Source organism: Bos indicus, chromosome 16, assembly GCF_029378745.1.
Source record: "Bos indicus isolate NIAB-ARS_2022 breed Sahiwal x Tharparkar chromosome 16, NIAB-ARS_B.indTharparkar_mat_pri_1.0, whole genome shotgun sequence".
In the NCBI taxonomy this organism is placed as follows: domain Eukaryota; kingdom Metazoa; phylum Chordata; class Mammalia; order Artiodactyla; family Bovidae; genus Bos; species Bos indicus.
The window spans coordinates 69,640,794-69,663,571 of record NC_091775.1 but is presented as its reverse complement, the minus strand read 5'-3'; positions in this window follow the sequence as shown (position 1 = coordinate 69,663,571).

Below are 22,778 nucleotides of genomic sequence, written 5' to 3'. Positions count from 1 at the left end.
CTCTTTCTGGTCCTTGAATTAAACATAAAGATAAAACTTGTGACTCATCTTGATTTTAAATTTTGGATGCTACTAGGAGCAAATTTTAAAATAAACATTGCATTTTAATTTGCTTATTTTTCTGAAGTGGCTGAATTGAACATTTCAGATTTTAGAACCCATAATTCATTTCTCTGTGGTTCAAACAGAAAAATGAGCAGGGGGAAAAAAAGTCTTTGTTATTTTCGCTCTCTGTATTATCTAACATGTCCAGTGAGATCATTTTGAAAAGGTTAACGGACTTGGAAATTTACAAGATGTTCTTAGTTTCATGTCCTATTCGGTTCTCCCAGGAGAGGATCAGGAAGCCACTGCCCCTGTTAGCCGTCAGTATATCTGACCTGTGGAACCATTCAAGTAAAACTGTACTGAAGCAAAGGGGAAAGAGTAATAAAGGTAAATAATACCTATCTAGAGTTATGGCAAACACAGGAAAAAAATACAATGTGATTCCTGTATATATGATATTTTCAGTAAGATACTATAAATCAGAGAGATACAAACATTAGAGAACAATACAAAATAATATATAATTAAGAGCTCAGTTATGTGGTGTAAGTTGTAAACACTAGAAAGATTCAGAGAAAGCCGACATTGGTGTGGATTTAGAGGAAGTGAGATAGGCAACAGAACGTTCGGAGAGTTTATCATTGAAGGGAAGTTAGAATTCGTTCAGAAACCAAGAAGAGGGAGGGCATGTTGTCTAGATGAAGCAGCACCCAGCAAAGATGAGGAAGTGACAAAGGATTTCTTGCCCAGTAGGAATTGGCTGGATGAAAGTGTGATAGAGAAGATCCATAATATGGGCAGAGAATTGAAGAAAAGGTTTTCATGGTGATAGAACCATTAACCCACCAAAATAGTTGTTTGTGTTGGAAACAATTTTTTCCTAACTGCAAATTTTGTAAAATATATCTGACGCTGGAGGGGGTAAGAACAAGTAATTCAGCAGTTCTGGTGGGCTGCATCCTGGCTTAGGCCCTCACTGGCTCTGTGATCTTGGGAAGATTCCTTGATTTGTTGAGCTTCGGAAATCCCTGTAGCCTGCCCTCTGTCTGCTTATCTTGCTGTGCTTCCTATTTTCCAACATACACATAGGAAAAGTTGATTTCTGCCTTGGCCCATAAACCTCATTCTTTATGTCTTTTATCTAGGTTAAACTTTTTAATTAAAAAAAAAATCCTCCCTATTTATTGCATGTTGATGAATCCTGGACGCCTTTGCAGGTTATATGAGCTCCCTCTTTTCTGGTCTCTTGTTTTGAATCTATAGCATACCCCATTCAGTCCCTACTCATAAAGTCTCTCGTACTATATATGTATTTCCCTAGTGGCTCAGTTGATAAAAGAATCTGCCTGCAATGCAGGAGACCTGGGTTCGATCCCTGGGTTGGGAAGTACCCTGGAGAAGGAAATGGCAACCCATCCCAGTACTCTTGCCTGGAGAATTCCATGGACAGAGAAGCCTAGTGGGCTACAGTCCGTGGGATCACAAAGAGTTGGACACGATTGTGCGACTAACTTTCTTTCTTCTTTCTTTCTATTATGTGATATAGGTGTGTGTGTGTTTGTGTGTCTCACACTTGGTTACATGGTTTTTATAGCTATGACTTTGACATAATACTGAACTCAAAAGAGATGCTCATTGTGCATGTGTCAGTTAATAGGTTAATATTCTGAATTCTTGGTTACTTACTTTGACATTCTTAAGGATTGTTTGGGAAATAGTTACACAGCTGTGTTTTTCTTCCTAAAACTTTCCTTTCATTAGTAGAACCCTCGAACACTATCTTAACATTTTAATTATATATTAATGTTCACTCCTTATATAGTGCACTTTAAGAATTGTCATATATTAAAGTAATTGTTATCACATTCTCTAAAATTGTATTATCTCTATAAATGCCTATTCTTAGGCATTTATCAATATATTAAAAAAATCAAGCTTTTGCTACTAAAACTATCATTATGTAGATGATTATGATCATCTTAGAATTGAGATATAAAACATCTTTATGGAAGTTGAGTGGAATAATACATATTCCTCTTTTAATGTATAATTTTAAAAGATCTACAATATTTTTTGGTCGGTCAGTTCAGTCGCTCAGTTGTGTTGGACACTTTACAACTCCATGGACTGCAGCACCCCACACTTCCCTGTCCATCACCAACTCCCAGAGCTTGCTCAAATTCACGTCCATTGAATTGGTGATGCCATCCAACCATCTCATCCTCTGTCATCCCCTTCTGCTCCTGCCTTCAGTCTTTCCCAGCATCAGAGTCTTCCAAAGAGTCAGCTCTTCACATTAGGTGGCCAAAGTATTGGAGCTTCAGCTTCAGTGTCAGTCCTTCCAATGAATATTCAGGACTGATTTCCTTTAGGACTGACTGGTTTGATTTCCTTGTAGTCCAAGGGACTCTCAAGAGTCTTCTCCAACACCACAGTTCAAAAGCATCAAGTCTTCAGCGCTCAGCTTTCTTTATTGTCCAACTCTCACATCCATACATGACTACTGGAAAAGCCATAGCTTTGACTAGACGACACAAAGTAATGTCTCTGCTTTTTCATATGCTGTCTAGGTTGGTCATAACTTTTCTTCTAAGGAGCAAGCGTCTTTTAATTTCATGGCAGCACTTACCATCTGCAGTGATTTTTGAGCCCAAGCAAATACAGGCTGTCACTGTTTCCATTGTTTCCCCATATATTTGCCAAAAAGTGATGGGACCAGATGCCATGGTCTTAGTTTTAACCAACTGTTTGACTCTCCTCTTTCACTTTCATCAAGAGGCTGTTTAGTTCTTCACTTTCTGCCATAAGGGTGGTGTCATCTGCATATCTGAGGTTATTGATATTTCTCCCAGCAATCTTGATTCCAGCTTGTGCTTCATCCAGTCTGGCATTTCTCATGATGTACTTTGCATATAAGTTAAATAAGCAGGATAACAGTATATAGCCTTTATGTACTCCTTTTCCAATTTGGAACCAGTCTATTGTTCCATGTCCAGTTCTAACTGTTGCTTCTTGACCTGCATACAAATTTCTCAGGAGGCAGGTAAGGTGGTCTCATATTTCCACAGGTCTCGTATTTCCACAGTTGGTTGTGATCCACACAGTCAAAGGCTTTGGCATAGTCAACAAAGCAGAAGTAGATGTTTTTCTGGAATTCTCTTGCTTTTTCTGTGATCCAGCAGATGTTGGCCATTTGATCTCTGGTTCCTCTGTCTTTTCTAAATCCATCTTGAGTATCTGGATGTTCTTGGCTCATGTACTGTTGAAGCCTGGCTTGGAGATTTTGAACATTACTTTCCTAGCATGTGAGATGAATGCAATTGTGCGGTAGTTTAAACATTCTTTGGCATTTCCTTTCTTTGGGATTGGAATTAACACTGATCTTTTCCAGCCCTGTGGCCACTGCTGAGTTTTCCAAATTTGCTGGCATATTGAGTGCAGCACTTTCACAGCATCATCTTTTAGGACTTGAATAGCTCAATTGGAATTCCATCACCTCCACTAGCTTTGTTCATAATGATGCTTCCTAAGGCCCACTTGACTTTGGACTCCAGGATGTCTGACTTTAGGTGAGTGATCACACCATCATGGTTATCTGGATCATTAAGATCTTTTTTGTATAGTTCTTCTGTGTATTCTTGCTACCTCTTCTCAATATCTTCTGCTTTTGTTAGGTCCATACCATTTCTGTCCTTTATTGTGCCCATCTTTGCGTGAAATGTTCCCTTGGTATCTCTAATTTTCTTGAAGAGATCTCTAGTCTTTCTCATTCTATTGTTTTCCTCTATTTCTTTGCACTGATCACTGAGGAAGGTTTTCTTGTCTCTCCTTGCTATTCTTTGGAACTCTGCATTCAGATGGGTGTACTTTCCTTTTCTCCTTTGCCTTTCGCTTCACTTCTTTTCTCAGCTATTTGTAAGGCTTCCTCAGACAACCACTTTTTTTGGTTTTGTAGCCACCTCATGCAAAGAGTTGACTCATTGGAAAAGACTCTGATGCTGGGAGGGATTGGGGGCAAGAGGAGAAAGTGATGACAGAGGATGAGATGGCTGGATGGCATCACTGACTTGATGGATGTGAGTCTGAGTGAACTCTGGGAGTTGATGATGGACAGGGAGGCCTGGCATGCTGCGATTCATGGGGTCTCTAAGAGTTGGACACGACTGAGCGACTGAACTGAACTGAAAAGCAGCTAAATTAAAATAATTTGCTAAATAATGATTTGCTAAACTCTTAAGAAACTTATTAGAATAAATGTTGAAAATTATACCCAAATTATTAATGTAGTTTTAATGTCAAAGCAAATGGATGCATTTTCTTCATGTAGCATTTTACTCTCCAAATTTTGTCTATATTGGTGTATGCCAGCATGCTGGGTGCTGCTGCTGCTGCTAAGTCACTTTAGTCATGTCCGACTCTGTGTGACCCCATAGACGGCAGCCCACCAGGCTCCCCCGTCCCTGGGATTCTCCAGGCAAGAACACTGGAGTGGGTTGCCATTTCCTTCTCCAATGCATGAAAGTGAAAAGTGAAAGTGAAGTCACTCAGTTGTCTCTGACTCTTAGTGACCTCATGGACTGCAGCCCTAGACCAGGCTCCTCCGTCCATGGGATTTTCCCAGCAAGAGTACCGGAGTGGGGTGCCATTGCCTCACCTCAGTTAATGTCTAACTCTTTGTGACCCCATGGACTGTAACCCACCTATCCATGGGACTCTCTAGGCAACAGTACTGGAATGGGTTGCCATGCCCTCCTCCAGGGGCCCTTCCAGACCCAGGGTTCAAACCTGTGTCTCTTATGTCTTTTGCATTGACAGGCAGGTTCTTTACCACTAGAGCCACCTGGGAAGCCCATCTATATTAGTATGTTTTTATAAATGACTCAAGCGAAAATAAACCTCTTCTGTTAAAAAAGATTATACTGCTTGTGTTTTCTTGGGAAAAAACCCAACCCTTTCACATGCTTCTTCAAATTGTACAAGTTATCAGGCTGAGATAGCACAGTAAATCAACCAAAAAAAAATTTAGTTATTTTTTTGAGAAAGTGATCCATGTATATTACTTAGATAAGTTAAATAAATTATGAATAACTAATGCATGGGTGTGGTTCATAATTTAGATGGCTCAAAGAGAGATACAATATAAAACAAATTTGGCACTTATCCTTCTTTACCAGTAACCCAATTTTCTATCTGAGTCATCTGCAATCAGTTTTATTATATGTCCTTCTAGAGAGAAAGTCTATATTTACAGATATATAATTATATACATAGTCTTCTTTTCATAGTATACAATACAGTTTTTCTTTTTTTAAACAAAGAATTTATATTGGAGATTGTACAGTTTCAATGTGGTGGTTGTGGTGGCTATTTTTTGATGTGTTATATATATATATGTCTTGAGCCTGGTGGACTACAGTCCATGGGGTCACAAATAAGTTGGACACGACTGAGCACGCACACACATACACACACATAAACACACATATGTACCAAGGTGTATTTACCCAGTCCGCATCAATGGGTTGTCTGCAGCCTTAAACAGTCTTTTGTTCTTGCTGAGTGAATAGCTTTGCACTTGCAACGTTGAGTACATGTTGGAGCACTTCTGGAGGACTTATTTGTAGATGTCGAGTTCTTAGGACAAAGGAACCATGCTTTTTAGCATTTGGTAGACGCTGACAGACTAACAATGCAAAGTAGCACTAGTTTCACACCAGTGAAGAGATAAGGGGCTGTTTATCCCTACCCTTACCAAAAAGTATCAGACTTTTTGATTTTTGGAATTCTGTTTAATAAGGTGATACATAAGAAAATGCCAGGTATCTTATAGTTTTATTTAGAATTTCTTTTATTATGCGTGAAGTTCAATATCTTTTAAAATGTTGACAGCCATTTCTGTTATACTGTGAATCATCTATATCTTCTGATCATTTTTTTCTGTTGATCTGTTGGTCTTAATAGGAATTCATTATATATTAATGGTTAATGACATATTGCTGTAAATATTTGTTTCTGTTTTTTGCAATGAAGACATTTATTTTCTCTATGTGTTTGAAATTGTTAGTCTTTTCTCTTTGTCTTTTGGATCTTGTGTCATAGTTCAGTTCAGTTCAGTGGCTCAGTTGTGTCTGACTGTTTGCGATCCCATGGACCGCAGCACGCCAGGCCACCCTGTCCGTCACCAACTCCCGGAGCTTGCTCAAACTCATGTCCATTGAGTTTGTGATGCCATCCAACCATCTCATCCTCTATCATCCCCTTCTCCTCCTGCCTTCAGTCTTTCTCAGCATCAGGGTCTTTTGCAATGAATTAGTTCTTCACATCTGTTGGCCAAACTTAGAAAGGCCTTTTATACCTTAAGATGAAAGAAAAAATATTTTTTTCCCTTGGTATTTGCTAATGGTTTATGGTTTTCTTTTCTACTTATTTAAAAAATGTTTTAAATCCTTGCTCCATCCGATATTTACTTGGATATAAAGAATAAAATGGCTTTGCAGGTGGCTCAGTGGTGAAGAATCTGCCTGCTGATTTAGGAGCTGTAGGAGAAGTGGGTTCCATCCCTGGGTCAGGAATATTCCCTGGAGGAGGAAATGGCAAACCACTCCAGTATTCATGTCTGAAAAATCCTCTGGACAGAGGAGCCTGGCAGGCTACAGTCCATGGGGTCACAGAATCAGACATGACTGAGCATGAGCAAAGAATGGAAGAGGAATGAAGTAGTTTTCCCTATATGGCTCCCCTGTTGATACAGCAGTATTTATTGAATAATAAATGTATCCAGTAATCAATCATTGTTTTCGGGAATAGAATGACACAAAGACCGCAGTGAATTTGCCCCTATTTTTGGATCCTTTGTTCTGATCCACTGATTATTGTACCTTTAAAATAGACTTCAATGTCTGGTGGGCCTAGTGTCATCTAGTCATCATTTCTCTTTAAATTTTTTCAGAATTTTTTTTGTTTTTTTCCTCCCCATGGGAACTTTGGAATCAGCTTGCTTATATAAAAAATAACTCCCGTTTTGTTTTATAAATAGTTGCAATGCTAATAAACATTTATTTAAGGAAAACTGGCATCTTGGTAACAATGAATTTTCCTATCTAATAGTAGCATTGTATGTTTTCCCACTTACCAAGGTCTAATGTATCTCTCAGTCATATTTAAAATATTTCTGCATAGAAAGTTTGCATACTTGGACTAAGTTTATTTTTAGATATTTGATATTTTTGATACTATTTTGAGTGTCTTCTCCTCTAGTGTGTGCCTAGTGGTTTTGCCTATTGTTTGAATTAATTTTGAACTCCATCCTCTTTCTGAATTCTTATATTTTTGCAGTATAATAGTTTTCTAGTGAATTCTCTTGGATTTTCCAGGTTTATAATGGTCTCATCTTGAAAAAAATATACATGTTACTGATCTCTGGTGACTTTGGCCTGAATCGGCTTGAAGCAAGGTTCTCGGCCAGAGGTCAAGGTCGGGCAGAGGCAGGGAGAGCAGTGAGCCACTAGACCACCAGGGGCCGTGGTCAGTGGCGAGACCCCGGCCTGTGAGCTATATAGAAATGGGTTTCCACAGAGAGGTGGAAAGTAGTGAAACCAGAAAGTGTTTATTAGGAGGAAAAGAGTATGTATGCATAGACACATGGGTAGGCTCAGAGAGAGTCATGCCCTTATGACACTTTGAATCACATTTATGGGGCTTTTCTTCTGGTTTCCTTTGGCCAGTCATCTTGCTTTGCCTGATTGTGAGTCCGTATTTGGTTTATCTCAGGGTCCTCCCATATGTGCACACGTATCTCTTAGCCAAGATGGATTCTAGTGATGAGGCCTATGGGTAGTCCACCTCACTTACTATGAGGTGACGCCCTTTTCCTTTTGACCTCCAAGGAGCCCTTCTGCGCATGTGTAGTCAGGGAGCCTGACTTCTTTCTTTCTTTTGGTTAATTGCCTTGCTTAGTAGGTTGAGAACTCTGCTAGTCAGTTGTGGCGATAGTTAACAAGCCAAGACTTATCCTTAATCTAATGAAAATTGTTGTTGTTGTTCAGTAGCTAAGTCACGTGCGACTCTGTGACCCCGTGGACTACAACTCACCAGGCTTCTCAGTTGTTCACCATCTCCTCGAGTTTGTTCAAATTCATGTCCATTGTTTTGATGATGCCATTCAACCATCTCATCCTCTGTCGCCCCCTTCTCCTGCCCTCAGTCTTTCCCAGCATCAGGGTCTTTTCCAAATGAGTTGACTGTTTGTATCAGAGAATAAAAATTATCTTACTGCTTTTGACTCTTCTAGAAAGCAATTCATTTCATCTATGTTTTCTTATTTGTTTGCACATAACTGAGAAGTCTGCTTTGATTTGTGTTGCCATTTTTGTGATTTCTTTCTCTTATCTTTATTAATTTACTATTTATATGCAAAGAGCCACCTCCTAAAACTGAAAGTTCAAGTTTACTGGAAATAGGCAGCTGCTGGGCTGGCTTTTATATTCATGACTTTATTTATGGCATCTGGAGATTTGTTACTTTCTTACAAGCTCAGCAATGCATTTAAAAGTGTTTAAACTCTCTTATCTAGCATTTCCAGATGTTTTATGGCCCATGGCTTTCAATCTCCTATATGCTGTTAATGGAAATCCTATGTGTTTTTAAAAGTTACCAGTATTTGTTTTTAGGAAGTGCTTTTCTTCAGCTACTCTTACCCCTTTGTCTCTTACTATATTTCTTTCATTCTTCTTCATTTTTGTTATTATTTCCATTTCATAAATGGTGGATTTTGTTTTGCAAATACAATTTGTTTGCTGAATATACCGGAATTGAAACATAATTAGAGAACCACAGAAAATACAATGCTTCATTTGCTACCTATTGTAAATGAATTGAAGCTGTCTTTTGAAAGAATTCAGAAGACGTTGGCAGTGAGAACACCAGGTTCTAAGATGCCCAGCATTTAAATGAAACTCTTAACAACCAGTACTTTCTCAAACCATAAAATATCTGTGGTCTCCCTCATGGCATTTTTCAGGTAGATCTTTGCATCCTTGAACATGTTGGGTCAAGGGCCCACAGGAAGAGTGGGTGAGGAATTGTAATGGGTGATCTTTCCAGTCCCTCCTCGTTCTGACACAAATGCTCCAACAGACTGCCCCGTGGCCTGGCTGTCACCCTAAGTGTCCCTTTGATGGCGTTATTGGTCGGCCTGCCTTGCATGGGGTCTGAATATAATCAGGACTCATTATTCATAAAACCGCCTGAACACTCTTGCTCATTTTGTGGGCTCCTGGGAAACATTTCTGGAGTTAAGTAGGGATGAGGAGAAATGCTAAAGCATTTGTTTTGTAGGATTTTAAATGCTGAGTTCAGTTTTGAATTTTTCTGCTGTATCATTTGTTAAATAGAAAATACACAGAAAGGCTCGTGTGTAATAGTGCCTATATGATTTTTAAAAGTGATGCTTTTCATTTATTCATAGGTCACTGTTGAATCTTGAATCATTTTGAACCAAGCAGTGGGCTGGGGCCATGCTATTGGAGGGGCAGGGTATGCTGCGAAATCACCATGTTCAAATATTTAACAGCTTGACAGTCAATGAAAACGTCCTTGACCAAGAAGCATTCAGTATTGTCTGAGGTTCAGTACTGCATATCCATTCTCCCCTGATACGTTTCTCACCCGTAGTTCTGAAGATCATGACCCCTGACCCCCTTTCTTTCTTTTCATCCCATACCCAGCCTGCCCTTCTGTCTGGTACGGTAGAGCACATGGCTTCATCCTTCCCTACTGCAGCCAATTCTAACCTCACTGCCAATCAATCTTCTCCAGTCATTCATTGGTCGTGTCCTGTCTGTCCTCAGAAAACTCCCGTGACTCTTCACGTCTGTTGACTACTGATCACTGCTATTTACTGAGCTTGCACTATACTCCAGTCACTGTGGAAAGCTGTTCCCATACACTTTCTGGCTTAAATATCACAAAAGCTCCAGTGAAGTCTGTTTTCCTGCCGCATCTAGTCCATAGATGATGAAAATGAAACTTGCAGTGTCCTTTGTCCACCCTCATGCAACTTCCGAATAGTGGAGCCGGGAATGAGAATTTGCTTGGCTGGCTAAACATTTTGTCCTGGTTTAAAAAAGCCCTTTACAGTCTGCTCCAAATGCAACATAGTGCCTGACACGTAATTGTGACTCAGTAAATATTCGTTGATGAATAAATGAGTGTCTTTATATGTTTATCTCCATACTGTAGCAACAAAGGTCGGCTCATTGTTCTGCCGACCTGTTGTGTCCTCTAGCTGAGTAACCCTTAACGGCTTAGGTAAGTATGTCACACCCCCCATCTCATGTCCTTTGGAAAGTCCAGTGTTCTCCCTATAGCTCTTATAAATATCTGGAGGTTCTTATTCGTACAGTCAGTTTTGATTCTGGGAGTCATATATTCCCCTCTTAAGAAAAAAGAGCCTCTTGAAAGAGGAGGCTTAAAACTGGCTTAAAAGCTGGCTTAAAACTCAACATTCAAAAAACGAAGATCATGGCCTCTGGTCCCATCACTTCATGGCAAATAGATAGAGAAACAACGGAAACTGAGAGACTTTATTTTCTTGGACTCCAAAATCACTGCAGATGGTGATTGCGGCCATGAAATTAAAAGATGCTTGCTCCTTGAAAGAAAAGCTATGACCAACCTAGAGAGCATATTAAAAGACAGAGACACTACTTTGCCGACAAAGGTCTGTATAGTCAATGCCATGGTTTTTTCTAGTAGTCATGTATGGATGTGAGAGTTGAACCATGAGGAAAGCTGGGTGCCAAAGAATTGATGCTTTTGAACTGTGGTGTTGGAGAAGCCTCTTGAGAGTCCCTTGGACTGCAAGGAGATCAAACCAGTCAATCCTAAAGGAAATCAGTCCTGAATATTAATTGGCCACCTGATGCGAAGAGCTGACTCTTTGGAAAAGGGAAAGATTGAAGGCAGGAGGAGAAGGGAATGACAGAGGATGAGATGGTTGGATGGCATCACTGACTCGATGGACATGAGTGTGAGTCAGCTCCGGGAGTTGGTGATGGACAGGGAGGCCTGGCGTGCTGCAGTCCATGGGGTTGCAAAGAGTTGGACACGACAGAGCAACTGAACTGAACTGAAGATTAGTTGTATTTTAAGTTTATATTGTTATTTACTACTATGTATTGTTAGTCAGTTTCTCATTTTATAAAGCACTTGATTAGTTGGTAACATCTTCAATGAAATGTATAATCTATATTTCCTTGAATCACTAACATAGTACCTTGGTCATATTCATGATTACTTGACTAGTGCTGGTTTTACCCTCTGGCCTCCAGCTCCATGATGGCAGGAGTCTTGTCTATTTTTGCTAAATATGGAATCCTTAGAGCTGAATGCAGGAAGACTCTATAACAAGTGCTCAAAAAAGTAATATTCATATTCATTTTGCATTCTAAGGTACTAGAAAAATGTACTGACTTTTGAAACAGACTTTGCTTTTGCCCCTTAATAACAACATGATCTTACACAAATTAATTAACCTTTCTGAACTCAGCTTCCTCATTTGTAAAATGAAATAATAATTGCTACCCACACAGGGTTGTTGTAAACGCTTTGCTCTTAGGGTGAGCATAATAAATGGCTTGGTTGAAAATGAAAGTAGAATACAAATGAACTGTTACTGAGATTTATGTCGTGATCCAGAAAGTTCATTACAGAATAACATAAAAGTGCATTCCTTCTTGAAAAGTCCTAGAACACCATAAATCAAAGAATTATGGGTCACATCCTAGGACTCTAAAATATCATCTATACAGCTTTCTGCCTTACTGCTCTCTAATCCAGCATTTCCCAATGGGCTGGCCAAATATGATCGATGTTTAAGATGTTTATAGATGTTCTGTGCAAAAAAAGTTTTGTAGCAAAAACAAAATTTACAAGCACTAGATTAAAAATACTTAAGTGTTCTCTACTGCAGGTCTTCTCGTACCTTTTGATATGCCTTGAATATGGTGTAACTTGTAGCATTTTCTATCTTACTGTTATTATTTGCTTACATGCTGTAGGATTGATTACTAAGTGTGTTTCTAAGACTATCCTTGAGAAAAATTTAGGTTGATTAGGTTCTAGTCTTGTGTCAAAGTGCTGTAACCTATTCCAATGAACAGAATGTTCTTTAAAACAGGGATTAGAATACATTTATGAATAAGTGAGATAGGTGTTATTAGAAATCAGTGCTTTGTGATAATGACAGTTACTAAAATAATAATTGACTAACCAGTGTGATGCTTGGATAATGAAGCAAATAAAGTCAGATTTTAAATTTTTCCTATTTTCCCTGCAACCTCAAGCCTCAAACCACCGTTTCTCCCACCAAGTGTGGAAGTTTTAATTGGTATGCTGGAGAGAAACTGACAACTTGTTTTCATTCTAAATGCATGCCTCTTGGAAGAAAAATTTAAGCATAACAGGATCCTTTAGGTGGAACTAGATATAAATAAATCAGACTATATCATCCTTCATTGCGTAGCTGAGAGATTTTATTTTTCACTGTTTACAGAGGTCAGAAAATGACAAAATTCCTATTCATTAGAGATCATATGTTGCAAGTTGAGGCCTGGTTGCCATTTTTAAAGTTTTGAGATTCTTTTCTGAATCTGAGAAATTGCTTCTATTTTTACATTGTGTTATGGCTGTGATTATCTTCTATTGGAAGCATTTTTAAGGTTTTTGTTTTTTTGTAGATACTGTCCTAAATAAACATCATTTATTATTGAAGTTTACTTTTTAATGACCTCCAAGAGCTGATGTTGAAAAGTTGAGCTGTCCCCAAAATGGCTTGCTTGGATTCTTCATGTGATAATCTGAGATAGTGGGAACAGTGTTCTGCTGCTGCCTCTGCTGCTGCTAAGTCGCTTCAGTCGTGTCCGACTCTGTGCGACCCCATAGACGGCAGCCCACCAGGCTCCCTCGTCCCTGGGATTCTCCAGGCAAGAACACTGGAGTGGGTTGCCAGTTCCTTCTCCAATGCATGAAAGTGAAAAGTGAAAGTGAAGTCACTCAGTCGTCTCCGACTCTTAGCGACCCCATGGACTGCAGCCTGGACCAGGCTCCTCTGTCCATGGGATTTTCCAGGCAAGAGTACTGAAGTGGGTTGCCATTGCCTTCTTTCTAATACCCTTTTTCCCCCCTTATATTTTTTTCTTTCACTTTCTTTTTAAGCAAAAATTTCTCAACTTTGCAATGGACTTTTCTTTCCTTAGGCAGAAACCAGCAATTAAGTTTTCTCTTTTATGAACTAGGCCTTGGGAGAGCAAGAACTGAGGATTTTCTGACACTGTTCACACAGTTTTCAATTATGTATGTACTTTAGAAAGGCAATATTCTATATCATAGGAAGATCTACAAGATATTTTTTCAGTTTTCACATTAACTTACCAAGTAGGCAATTCAAAGGAAAAATTTTGTTCTGAAGACCTAATTTTTCTATCCAGAGGGCTTACTATTTATCAGACTATAAAATAATGATCTAATCATCACAGCAATTTTATAGATGGAAAAGCAGAAGAGCCAGGACGTCACCGAGGCCACAGCTCTTGAAGCCTGGCTCCTCTTCACCTCCTTCTAATTGACCAAGCCAGGTGTTCCAACAGAGTCCAGGCGGATTATTGGGGAAGAGACGCTATGCCTCCCACTCCATCCCCCACCAGCCTGCTCTCTCCTTACCCCTTTTCTTGACCCTCAACTCCTGCCTATAAATTGGGAGTATACCTCCACTGCTGTGCTTAGTTGCTCAGTCGTGTCCGACTCTCTGTGACCCCATGGACTGCAGCCCACCAGGCTCCTCTGTCCATGGGGATTCTCCAGGCAAGAATACTGGAGTGGGTTGCCATGCCCTCCTCCAGGTGATCTTCCCAACAGGGCTCGAACCCAGGTCTCCTGTATTGCAGGCGAATTCTTTACCATCTGAGCCACCAGGGAAGCCCATACCTCTGTTAGTATTGCAAATAAATACCTAAGTAGTGAGTAGAGGTAAAATGTGAAATTGAGGATGGGGCAGAAAAGTGACGCCTGTCTGTATTCCTTCCCAACTCAGCCAGCCGTAAATACCTGGTTAATGGTGTAAACCCAGAGTAGCAAATGGCCCTGCCTCCCAGGGGAGCTTTGCCAGTGACCTAGGAGGAGGGACTGAATAAGAAGTAAAAACTAAATCAAATCAAGTAAAGTAAAATTTGCACCATTAAACATTTCTTTAAGAAATTGAGTGAATATCCAGAGTTGGTGATAGGTTGCAGTGCAAATGAGTTTCCTCTACGTGACCCCAGTCATGAGCAGTGGGAGGATTATGGCTGGGGCCATTATTTTGGCAGCCTGGGAACCTCTTGAGAATAGGAGTAGTGAGGGAAGGTGGTGGCATTCATGCCATTTATATGCCCGTGAGAGAGGCCCCGGGTGCCTTTGACCTGGGCCTGATACTAGGTATCAGCGAACTTAGAAGTGGCTCTTGTTAACTCTAATGTTGATCTTTTTGTACCCTCTGATCACTTTATTTTGGGGAGATTTGGGTCACAAAGACTGATGTTCATGAATCTGAGAGAAATTCAGGATAGTAAAAAATTCATACTCTCAATATGCCTGTGAGTACTTATGGGCTCTTTGATCTAATAAGTCTTCCTGTATTTAGGAATGAAAGAACAAGATTCTGTTTATTTTCATATTCTTATTTCTGTTTTCAGCATATGTCATATTTTCATTTTCTTATGTTTTATACTCCACTTTGACAGTTTAAAATTTTCCTATGAAAGAGCCATACTATTTTATTTGAACATATAGTTAAGTGACTCAAAATCTGCATCATTTCTGAACCAGGAATTTTTTTTTTGGCTGAAATTCTCTAGTATACCATATTATCTCCTGAAACCCTAAACTAGAGGAGAAAATGTTCTCTCTCTACCAGGAAATGAATTAACTGTCATAATTCTTTTAAAAAGATTTAATAGAATACCTGGTGGACATGTGAAAAATAATTCCCTCTCACTACTGAGAATTATGCCTGGCCAGAGTACACCAAGTTACCATGAAATGGATTCTTAGAAACTTGATTTCTTAATCTATCCATATCTATACAAAACATGCAAATTATTAAAGGATACATGTGTATATTTTAACATATGTCCATGTTTTCAGGTTTCAACAGGAGAGAGTTAATTATGCAAATAAATCTAGGTTAACAAAACTGGACTTGGATGAATAATTACAATAATTTGCATTTTTGTTTTTCTAATCAAGAGCATCTCCTCAATTAAAACTTATTTAGGCCACTGACTTTCTTAGTTTATATTTCACAGCAGAGATGAGTTTTTTCAAATGTCACTCTCTAGTCATCTTTTAAAAAGTTCATATGAATCTTTCAGTTCAGTTCAGTTCAGTCGCTCAGTTGTGTCCAGCTCTTTGCGACCCCATGAATTGCAGCACGCCAGGCCTCCCTGTCCATCACCAACTCCCAAACTCATGTGCATCGAGTTGGTGATGCCATCCAGCCATCTCATCCTGTGTCGTCCCCTTCTCCTCCTGCCCCCAATCCCTCCCAGCATCAGGGTCTTTTCCAATGAGTCAACTCTTTGCATGAGGTGGCCAAAGTATTGGGGTTTCAGCCTCATCATCAGTCCTTCCAATGAACAAGAGGACTGATTTCCTTTAAGATGGACTGGTTGTATCTCCTTGCAGTCCAAGGGACTCTCAAGAGTCTTCTCCAACACCACGGTTCAAAAGCATCAATTCTTCGGTGCTCAGCTTTCTTCACAGTCCAGCTCTTCTCTACAAATACTATTTGCTTTCTTCAAGTTGGTCTCCTTCCTGTTTCTTAGCCCTGCTATGCTCACCTTTACCCTGAGTTTTTAAAAAATACATTTATATAATCTGGAAGGCCTATTCCAGTCCTGTTTTACCATATTCTGTAAGACCTCATTCAGGGTATCTACACACATTGATATATTTCCTTCTTTAAATCCTTCCAAATTCATGCTACCTAATCAGAATCTTAATATATACTCTCTTGTTCTTCAGATGTTTCTGCCGTGTACTTTTACACAAGTGGTAATGGATATTAGCACCCCACTCCAGTACTCTTGCCTGGAAAATCCCATGGATGAAGGAGCCTGGTAGGCTGCAGTCCATGGGGTCGCTAAGAGTTGGACACGACTGAGCGACTTCACTTTCACGCTTTGGAGAAGGAAATGGCAACCCACTCCAGTGTTCTTGCCTGGAGAATCCCAGGGACGGGGAAGCCTGGTGGGCTGCTGTCTCTGGGGTCTCACAGAGTCATCCATGACTGAAGTGACTTAGCATAGCATATCTCACTATACATCCTTATTTCTCCAATTATAAACCTCCACAGAGAAAACTCTCTCAGTTTAATTATTTTGTGTTCCTTCATACCTGAAGAAGGGCTCGTATCTGTGAGAGGTGTTTAATAATTTCTTGGGTTGGTCGCAATTTTATGTTTTCCCAGAATAGCTTTTAATTACTCTATGGGCAGGTTAATTCATAGGCTAATTTAGGTAATTTAATAAGCTTCCAATGTTAAAAATGTCATTAGCAAAATATTTCTCTCAACTAAAGACTATATTTTTAAGGAGTTTTTCCCCCAGTGTTTTGTACTCAGTCACTGAGTGCTAACTGAACGTAAGGCATCCTTCTTATGTGTCCAGGTGGAGAGAATGTGTGTAGTGCTTATTTTTTTGATCATATTTTAAATTCAGCCTGGGGGTTAGTTAACATATAGGATGTATGATAGGATACAAAAAAGACTGCAATTCTCTAAACATTTCCTATTGTATGTCTTTTAAAAAAGTATAATTACATAGTATAGGAAACATGGAAAAGCAGAGCAAGATAAGAATCCCCGTAACATGATTGGTTTCTTCATTGTTAATGCCACGGTGTATTTTGGTCTTTTCAGTACTTTTTCTAGATCAGGAATGAATCTAGAACTTTTATGAGATCCAAAGTTTTACATTTTGGAGGACCTTTAAAGATAGGAATACAAAAGTATAGATACAAAATTGAGTTCAAAAGTGAATATTTATATAGAAAGGCAAAGGAAATCACAGAAATCACGAATTTTATAAACTTGAAATCGACCACAATGTCATACAATCCAGAAAAATAACGAATTATTGTTTAATATTTTGTTTGATTATCCTCCCCCCTGCCACATTTTGGGTCGAGCACTCATTTATTGCTTCTTCATAAGAGAACAATTTTGAAATAACATATTCTATAGAAATGGGCCTTCCAGGTGGCTCAGTGGTAAAGAATCCTCCTGCCAAGCAGGAGACAAGGGTTTGATCCCTGGGTCAGAAAGATCCCCTGGGGAAGGAAATGGTAACCCACTCCGTTATTCTTGTCTAGAGAATTGTGTGGACAGAGGAGCCTGGTGGGCTGCAGTCCATGAAGTTGCACAGAATCAGACGTGACTTAGTGATTAAACAACAACAACAACATTCTATATAAAATCTAGGAAGGTGTTTCTGTCTAGGCAGTGACTCATTCAGACCCTTCTTGTAGGTGACAAAAATAGGCTCTAAATGCTGTAGAAGATTGTCTAAGGTGTGTGTTTGCCGACCTGGCAGATATGGAAGTATGTCTGGTAGTCTGCAGGCTCATGAACTCCCAGATGATCACTGGGATATAGCCTGTGACCTCCAGTCTAGTGTAGTGACTGAAGCTGTTCCTTTCTTCTTGAACAAAGATATGCCTGACTTCAGAAGGGCGGGTGCAAAGTGGGGGTTGGAACTGAAGTGTGCTGGCTTTGTAAGCAGTCCACCCCTTTTCTTGATACATATTTGAACAAAATAGTATTTGAGTGATGTGATTTTTTTTTCATTTAGCAATTTTAGCAATCTATTGTGACTTTTTCGCATGCTAACAAATATTTTTTCTAGAACATATTTAATATATGCTTGGTAGCCACCATATAATGAAATGTACTGTCATTTTCTTAGCCAGTCTTTTATTGCTAGATATTTAGGTTTTTCCTAATTTTTAATATGATTAACAATGTTGCATCTAACATTATTATGCACATATATGATGCCATCTTTCAGAGTAATTTTTTTCTTAGGATAAATTTCTAGAAGTCGCAGGTTTGGGACAAAAGTATGCAGGTTTTTTTTTTTTTTTTTTTTTTAAGGCTTTCAAATGTGCATTAAGGCTTAATACATTGTCAAGATATTCTGTGGAAATACTGTAACAGTATATCCTACCAGTAAGTTTATGAGTGGAGAAGACTTTGTAATTCTTGAATGGAGAGCACTATAAATTAAAACTAATAATTAACTCAGCACCCCAGAGAGAGCCATTAAGGAACTGCTTTTAGAGAGAAATATACCAGGCATGTGTGCCTGACACATTTGTCAGAATAAGGCCACAGAGCAGGAGTCTGCATGAACAACTTTGCAAAAGCTTTTTACTGACATAAAAGCCTGTGTTCTGTCATTGAGTTTTATTACTTAGTAGTATGATGTATGATCTGATACTGAAAGAAATCTAAGATGGAATCTTGAAGGTTTGGCTATCTTTGGGAAGCTGAGAGAATTTGGTGCAGTAGGAATTTAAGACCCCTTCAAATTGAGTGTTTGCAGTACAGTATTAATGTCTTTTGATTTTGAAGGATGGTAACAACTGGTGTTTCCTAGTCAGGCATGAATGCATTACTATGGTTTTCTGTCAGTAGATTTGATGGCGTGATTATTTTCTACCTGTTGTATTTAATATAAAATAAGAGGAGGTGGGGGCATATAGCGTAATAAAAATGATAGAATACTGTATTGTTGTTCCATTATTATTAGTGAAAGCCAGGAACAACAAAGAACAAAAGCTCTGTAACATATTGCTAAACAAATAAAACAATTATCTTCAAATAATGGATAGAACCTTGACGCATTACACAGGAAGGATTTAATTTATAAAGCATTTAATTGCTTTGGATATTTAAAATCTCTTATGAAGCCCAGAATTTAAAATTCATTAAAGCCTTACTGTCTGGGGAAAATACTTCGGTGTGACATGTTATAAATAAGTCAAAGAAATTTAATCAAAAAATCCATTTCAGGTTCCATGAAAACAACTAATGAGTCCTTCTAACAACTGGATGATGTGTCTTTTCTAGGAACTGCATAGTGAAAAACTACAGACATAACATCCCAGCTAAATGTAGTTAAAAAATTGAACTGGAAGAAGGAGAAGTGCCATTTGAATAAATGGGACATGACACTTGCTGCATGTGGGCCTGCAGAGGACACTGCTGGAGGCAGGCAAACAAGGCTCTGGCCAGTTCCAGCTGTAATGTGATTGTGTTTGCTTTCTTGGTCATGTGAGGAGCCCAAGTCAGTACATATATATGTATATATATATAATAGAATCTGGGAAGTACAAAAACTCTGGCGGACATGTGTCCCCAGGTCCCAGTTTTCCAGCCTCTCTAGTACAAGAAGTCATGTTAGAAGGCTAGCTGCTTTCCAATGAGCACATCTGTCACATTGGACATCGGTGATTTAACTTTTCTTCACACAGAACATGTGTCATTTCCTGTGTTAGCAGTTGATGCATAATGTGCTGAATTCATCCAATAATCTTATTCAGTCATATTTTGGGAGGGGATACCTACCAGGTGCTTTAGGATCCACAAAGAAAAATATTTAAATTATTTCCATTCTAAAATGGGAAGAGAAGTCCATGAATAATTATAATATGGAATACTATGACTGATGTAAGAGAAGAAATGAGAAACACTCTAAAAAATTCAAAAGAAGAAGAGATTATATGTTTTGGGCAGTAGATTTGTGAGGTATTATGTAAGAGGTGCCATTGGAGATGTGTCGTAACTGATGGATGGAATTTTAGTGGGTAGAGATGTAACAGTACAGATGGAGAGCACAGGGTAAGCAAAGGTACAGAACCATAAAAACATGGTGTGTGCTTTGGAGAAGAGAAGAGCATAGCATTCTGTAGAGGCAGAGAGGTAGTGAGCATAATGCCAGAAAGCTCATCCATGGTGAGAGGGTATCAGTTAATTCAGTAGGTGACAGAGGTGAGGTATGTTGGTAGATGACTACTAAGATTTTGAACAGTGAAATGATCAGAGTCCAGACTTAGAATATTCTGGTTTAAATATCTTGGATTGCTTAGAACAGAGGGATGCTGATGCTATACTTCTGCATAACTCTTTAGATAATCCCTTGCCTCTGTCTTTTTTTTTGGGGTCAGATGATTCTAGTCTTGCCCATTTTGTTTACTTCAGTATTCCAAATGCCTACTCCAGTGCCTGGCACAGAGTAGGTTAATTAATTCACTCTTCCCCTAGACTTGACTATACCAGGGGGATTCTACAAAAGATAATCTGGCCTCTGGCCGTACTCTTTTTCTTGTCCTCCAGGCAGTAGCTGCCAGTCTTTTGGCTCATCAGAAATAATCAGCAGTGCCATACCATGATTTCCCTCATTTTTACCCATTATTAGAAGATGTCTGAAACTGTCAGCTTTCAACTAATGAAACCATTGTTAGGTTCCATAGATTTGCTTCTATTTCAGACCATTTACTGTATCTTGCATGGTAGCACTCCAACTTTTCAACTTTTGGATCCTTTTGGACACTGTGAACAAGTCTCTAATGATTGATTGTCTAATATCTGTGCATGTAAATGCTGTGGAATATGATCATACCAGTGAATCCCATGGGCCCTAGCTTTTGCCTTTACTATAAAGTGATTTGACTGTTCAGAAGGAATGTTGTTTGGTATACTCTTACCATGAGAGTTGAAAAGAGCTGGCAGAGCAGCAGGACTAGGCCAACTGGAGTAGGAGGCATAAGCAACGTGCTTGGCAACTTCCCTGTGTCTTCAGGACTTGCTGGAGCCCAACTATACGAAATACACAGTGACCTGTGTATTTTTTTTTTTTTTCTTGAAGATGGATATGCCAGAATTTATACCATCCAGATCACATACAGCTCAGATGCCATGGTCATTCATATCTTGCTATAATTTATACACTCTGAAACTGGGTATAATGTTAGGTTGGTACAAATGTAATTGTAGTTTTGGACAGTGAATTTTAAATCAATATAACTAGACTCAAATACACCTTTATTAATTAAAATAGGAACCATTACAATCAGCATATTTTTACCAACAAGAAATAAGTTTGTTTATTCTTGCAGCATAAAGATCTGTGCTTCAGCATTCAGCGAACTCTTGGAAAGCATTTTCTGCCTCCTGCTGGTTGTGGAAGCATTTTCTCAGCATAAAGTTGTCGAGATGCTTGAAGAAGTGGTAGTTGGTTGGCAAGAGGTCAGGTGAATATGGTGGAAGAGACAAAACTTCGTAGCCCAAATGGTTCAGCTTTTAAAGCGTTGATTATGCGAAGTGTGGTCAGGCGTTGTCGTGGAGAAAAACTGGGCTCTTTCTGTTGACCAGTGTCAACTATAGGTGTCAGTTTTCAGTGCATCTCATTGATTTGCTGAGCACACTTCTTCAATGTCATGATTTCACTGGGATTCAGAAAGGTGTAGTGGATCATACGGGCAGCAGACTGCCAACAGTGACTGTGACCATTTTTTGGTGCGAGTTTGACTTTGGGAAGTGCAACTCCAGTACTTCGGCCACCTCATGCAAAGAGTTGACTCATTGGAAAAGACTCTGATGCTGGGAGGGATTGGGGGCAGAAGGAGAAGGGGACGACAGAGGATGAGATGGCTGGATGGTATCACTGACTTGATGGACATGAGTCTCAGTGAACTCTGGGAGTTGGTGGTGGACAGGGAGGCCTGGCGTGCTGCGATTCATGGGGTCGCAAAGAGTCGGACACGACTGAGCAACTGATCTGATCTGATTGGAGCTTCTTGGTCCAACCAGTTAGCAGGTTGTCTCTGGTTGTCATATAAAATCTACTTTTCATTGCATGACACAATCCAGTCAAGAAATTCTTCATTGTTGCTGCGTAGAATAAGAGAAGACGACAAAATGATAATTTTGATTTGGGGTCAAATCACAAGGCACCCACTTACCAAGCTTTTTCACCTTTCCAATTTGCTTCAAATGCCGAATGACCATAGAATGGTCAATGCTGAGTTCTTCGACAGCTTCTCATGTAGTTGTAAGAGGATTGGCTTCTTGATGATTGCTCTCAGTTGGTCGTTGTCAACTTCCAGAGGCTGGCAACTACACTCCTCATCTTCAAGGCTCTCATTTCCTTTGCAAAAATTCTTGAACCACCAGTGCCCTGTATGTTTGTTAGCAGTTCCTGAGCCAAATATGTTGTTGATGTTGCAAGTTGTCTCCACTGCTTTATGACCCATTTTGAACTTGAATAAGAAAATCGCAGATAAGGTATGCAGATGACAACACTCTTATGGCAAAAAGCGAAGAGGAACTAAAGAGCTTCTTGATGAAGATGAAAGAGGAGAGTGAAAAAGCTGGCTTAAAACTCAACATTCAAAAAACGAAGATCATGGCATCCAGTCTCCCATCACTTCATGGCAAATAGATGGGGAAACAATGGAAACAGTGACAGACTTTATTTTCTTGGGCTCTAAAATCACTGCAGATGGTGACTGCAGCCATGAAACTAAAAAAATGCTTGCTCCTTGGAAGAAAAGCTATGACAAACCTAGACGGCATATTAAAAAACAGAGACATCTCTTTGCCCACAAAGGTCCATCTAGTCAAAGCTATGTTT